The sequence below is a fragment of the Cyprinus carpio genome, chromosome B1 (genome assembly GCF_018340385.1).
Source record: "Cyprinus carpio isolate SPL01 chromosome B1, ASM1834038v1, whole genome shotgun sequence".
NCBI lineage: Eukaryota > Metazoa > Chordata > Actinopteri > Cypriniformes > Cyprinidae > Cyprinus > Cyprinus carpio.
In genome coordinates, this window is record NC_056597.1 from 23,335,975 (window position 1) to 23,341,421 (window position 5,447).

General features: G+C 37.5%; 1 protein-coding gene across 1 annotated transcript in view; it reads right to left on the reverse strand.

Annotated features, from left to right (window-relative positions):
• Positions 1-3,415, reverse strand: part of farp1 (FERM, RhoGEF (ARHGEF) and pleckstrin domain protein 1 (chondrocyte-derived)) — a 74,371-nt gene extending 70,956 nt beyond the window's left edge. Inside the window, exon 1 of the mRNA XM_042717011.1 lies at positions 3,169-3,415. The gene's annotated coding sequence lies outside the window, so the exon portion shown is untranslated. The remainder of the gene's footprint in view (positions 1-3,168) is intronic.
• Positions 3,416-5,447: the final 2,032 nt, after the last annotated feature.

A 5,447-nucleotide genomic window follows, 5' to 3' on the forward strand; every position in this document is an offset into this window, starting at 1 on the left:
AATAATCAACAAGTCGATTAATCATTTTAATAATCGTTAGATTAATCGATTATCAAAATGATCATTTGTTGCAGCCCTATAGACGATCCCTGTTCAAAGGAATCCGTGAAAACGACTAAAAACGCTGTATTATCATGCCTGGCCAGTAGTTGGCGATGTCACTTTGAATACACACATACACATTCCTGCAGACTGAACATGTAACACGCATATCATTAAAAAAAAAAAAACTTCTATTTTGAAACCCGTTTTAAAATGTTTTCATTTTTAGGTTCCCAGACGCCACTGATGTGTAAATGAACAGCCAAAATGCTTAAGTTTCCTGTTTCTTGTTCATTAAAGACATTGCTAAGCAGTTGCTAGGGAGTTGTGGTATCTCGCTATGTGGTTGCCAAGGCATTCTGAGTGGTTTTAAGCAAGTTGCTCTTTACTTCCTACAGTGTTCTCGATGGATGCTAGGGCATCATTAGCTGGTCGCTAGGGCATTGCTATCCATTGCTACCACAGAGTTATTATATAAGAGCGTCCTGATGCAGTGCAGCACATCTTTCTATAATTGGCCATTAGCAGGAAGCGTCTCATGCTAACCCGTCACAGTGAACACTGACAAATGAGCAAAAGGGAAACCTCTGCAAGCAGGCCACAAATGGGAAAGTTTTACACAAAGTAGGAAGCATGTGAACACAGAAGGAAGGTCACACACAGATAAACAACTCGTCTGAGACGAGAAACAGGAAGTACTTCTGGAGCAAAAGCTATTTTGTGTCATTAAAACCAAAGTGCAAATCTATTTCAGTAGCAAGTTGCTAGTCAATGATCTCATGCAGGGTAAAACAGGGTATTTGATGCCTTCCCAAACTGTTACTTTATTTAAACACTTTCACGTAAACATCTTTCTTTTTCCATCCTATACAAACACACACACACCCATCACAGAAAACAGTGAACGAGGGACACAATGCGTGCAGCGTGGGTTCGTTCCCAGAATCTCGCTCGGCTAGTTAACCTGCCTTTCAACTTGTTTGCCTGAAAGTTCCCAGTGTTCACTGAGGCACACGGAGTTCACAGAGGCTTCAGTGTGAGACAGACTCAAAATACACATCTGAGCGCATGGATCAACACCGCTGGCCCAGGGACTGATGGGAAGGGAAACTCTGTAAAGCAGACTTTGAGGAGGACTCATTCTATAGCCTACTGCTTGTCAACATACTAAACCAGTACGACACTTATCATATTGTCTAAATACTAAAGTTTGCCAAACAATACTGAAAATTCATATTGTGATTAACATGCTCAAACATGCACGACAAGGATTGTACTAAAAACTGACAAGTTTTTCTTTGCATTCAAATACAGATTCAAAAACATGACTAAAAGCGCTGTATTATACGGTGACCCAATAGTGCACAACACAATGAAATCTAAACGGAAACAAGCCGAAACACAACAAATTCGCACAACACAACTGGGACAAGCCGAAACACAATGGAAAAAAAAGTCAGAACATAACAGGAAAAAAGTTGCAACGTAACAGAAGAAAGTCGCAACACAATGGAAAAGTCACAACACACTAGAGACAAGTCGCAACACAGCGAAAATATCACAGCACCACGGAATCAAGCCGCACAACACAATGGAAACTAGCAGCAACACTGCAAAAACAGCACAAAACGACCAAATTTGTCCTATGTGTTTTTGTTGTGTTGTGCACTACTGGGCTACCATAGTATTATCATAACAGGCCAGTAGTTGGCGATGATACTTTGCATGCACACATATGCATTCTTACAGACTGAACACGAAACACGCTTACACATGATGTCACCATTTTTACAAATTAGCTGTTTTGTAGTTTTCATGGAGACAATAACACTATTGTTTCCGAAAACTTCCACTTTTGAAACCCATTTCCAAAGTTTGTTTTCAGGCCCCCAAAACATTGTCATGTAAATAAACGGCTAAAATGCATAAAGTTTTCCATTTTTAGTCGGCAACAGTGTTGTTGCGACGCCCCATAATTTTTAAGTAACAAGTACACACTTTACCGTGCATGTCATGTAATAATGAGACAATTGTGCTATTTATTATTTTGACTAATCATCTAGTAATTACCCACAACCCCCTATATATATATATATATATATATATATATAATTATTAACAGAAAAAACAACAAATGATCACCATAGTAAATTTGGAAATAAATGGCAATAATTACAGCATGAAATGCTGTTTTGAATTTTAAAGATGGGAAATATGAAGGTAAAACTGTAGAAATGATGATTACCGTGGTCATTGTGCTAAATGAGTTTGGAAATCCATGCCAATGCATGTGCTTACAGTGGGCCAGCAGATGTAGGTTATTCTAGTAATCCCTGAGGTTCAGATGTTAGTAGGTTAAGCTGCATTGACTCTGTGTGTGTGTGTGTGTGTGTGTGTGTGTGTGTGTGTGTGTGTGTGTGTGTGTGTGTGTGTGTGTGTGTGTGTGTGTGTGTGTGTTTTAGCCGAATCAAGAATTCATGTGACAGGGAAATTCTATAATGTCCAGCACACCCACTTAAAATACCACATCATGTGAAAAATTAATGCAATTAAGACAAAGATCAATATAGATGCTTCATCTACTTCTGGTTTAAGTCCATACATCAATATTCTGCAGGCTGAAAAAAAGCAGGCTGAGGGAAAAGCAAAGTGAACATACTGTGGTTATACCATTGTATGGTTGATGTTATCAAATAATACCAAGATATTTCAAAGAAAACCATTTACTATGGTAATACTATGTTTTTGGACAAGGGCCAATGCATTCTTGGAACTACCTTTGAGTGGCATTTAAATAAACTACCATCACTACACCATGTATACTGCCGAGGACTTTCTTTGGGATCAAACAAAACATGCTATCAGCATAGTATTTCTGCTAAACGAAAAAGTACAGTAGAGTTCTGCAGGAGAGCACTATGGTAAAGCACTATAGTAAATCTTTGATGTTCAGAGGTGAGGAGTAGAAACTAACAATATGACGCGTGGCAACAGCAGCGGCGCGAGAGATTTAATCGTGTAGCCATGGAAACCGCTACAATGTATCTCGAGATCGAACGATTAATAGTTACTTTGATTCGCTGCCGCCGGTTTACTGCGAGCCAATAAAATAGCCCAGACTCTTACCTGTACTGCTGAATGAACACTCCGTGGGTCTGGATAGCTCTGTAACTATGTTGTTGAATGATATTCCGCGGAAGTAACGCGCAGAGCAGCGGCGGGAGTCGCGGTAAGTCGGCTCGTTTGCGGTTATTTGCGGGAGGCGCTGCAGTCCACCGTCTTCCCAGACGCCATGACTGAACTGATCCCAAACTGATTTCATACAATAAAACACCGCCTCCAGCCTCCAACACCAGCACTACAGCCTCACGAACGCCGTGATGAGAACAGCGACACCTGGCGGAGGATTAAGCTCCACCTGCTCAAGTCCTCGAGGTACAAAAATGTACCATGTTTTGGGGCATGCTGTACCATAGTATTCTTGGAAGAACACTGGAGTGCATCACATTATTACCATCTGGGATGGCAACCTAAGTCCCAATGTACCAGATTTCACTTTACCGTGGTAAAAAGACACATCACATTTTTACAATTCAAGGACTATGAAATCACAAGTGACTCAAATAAAAGCTTCCAGGAACTTAAAGGTCTACATTTATACAGTCTTAGAAAGTACTGTGATGAGTAACAGTGCCTCCAAGCTGTGCATCCTTCACTTCCCTTCAAATACATAAATAATTAAATAAATAAATAAGGGGGGTTTCTTCAGGATTTCTCTAGTAACATTTAAAGGAATCAGGACCGATTCAGTCCAAAAATCAGTCCAAAAGTTTCCAACATAAACTACAAAATACAGTAACCAACATCTTAAGACGATGTGGATTTAAAACCTTTTATCAAAGTTGTCCTGAAACCAAAATGTGTTCTTGTCTCAGCTTTGATGAACGTTTTTTGATGTAACCAGCGTTGGGTCTTATACCTTACTAAATAAATAAATTACTAAATACTGTAAATGCATTACTTTTTCCTTGAAACTGTAAAGTAAGGGATTACTTTCTCTTATTAGTTACGTAATTCATCAAATACTACAGTATCATAGACTATTGAATAATTATGTATAAAACAGTGAATGTAACATCATGTTAAAACAGGTTTTTAATATGACCTCATTTTTGGTCAGTTTAAGGGTAATTTATGCAATTTTATATTTATTTTAAAGTCTTAAAAGAGCAGTTTCATCCTTTTATTTTTCAACTAGTCGAGGTTGATATGGGATTTAGAAAGTAATAAATAATGCAATACTTTTAGAGCTGATAATTAGTAATCTAATTAATTACACTGCTTAAGATGTAATTAGTAGCTAGTAATCAATTATTTTTTTGAGAGTAACTTACCCAACACTGAATGTAACTACACTAACAGGATATAATGAGCATGTAGCAGGCCAAAATTAAAACCTTGGAGGATTTTACAGCTCCAGCAAGACATTATTCTAACAACACTAATAATCAGGGAAATTTAACGGGAATGAAAATGAAATCTGAGAGCGACCTTGGATCAGGAATTTTTTTTTTTTTTCATAGCTGAACAAACACAAGTCATTAAACACAATCCACTGGACGCGCCATACTTCATCCTTTCACAGCCTCATTTTCATTCCCGCCAAAAGTTAAAGTCAGCATCACTCTCACGGATGAATCCAGTAGCATCTTAAAGTTAATTTAGCATCCTGTGCATGTTTGTTTTGACTAGACTCATGACTGGGGTGAAAAATTAGATGAAATATTTTAAAACATTAGTTTGCAATAATATTTAGATTTACACACTGAATATTTTAAGATACTGAATATTTGTATTTTTACCAGATCATTAAACAAGTATAAACAATTTTATATTTATAGGCACCAATACAACAATTAGAAATATCTACATGAATTTAAACCAATGCTAACATGCATAAATCAGCCCTTTGATGCTCAATTCATATAGATATTTATATTTGATAAACATCCACTTTTATATTTTTTTGACTAGAACTAGTTTAAAAACTGACCAAGTAGATATTTTTTCCTCATTTGTTTATGCTCTTTTAAACCCACATCATTTCACGGATATTGCTAGTGACAATCCAAGCGTTATATAAAAGCTCCCATCAGCTTCATCTGTGGTCACTGCTGTAAAACCATAAACGGCTTCTGTGATGTTAGTTTCTGTAGCCTCTCGTAAACAATGGTTAAGAACGAGCACTTGAGAGTAAAACTACTGAATCAAGTTTACTAGTTCAGAATCAGAACCTGAGGAACGTAACATTTAAACTTGAACTGAATTCAATTTAGAAAAGTAATTGGATTCCAGTTTCACATTTTGAGAGCATGCAGATCGCAATGAAACGCTGACACACAAAG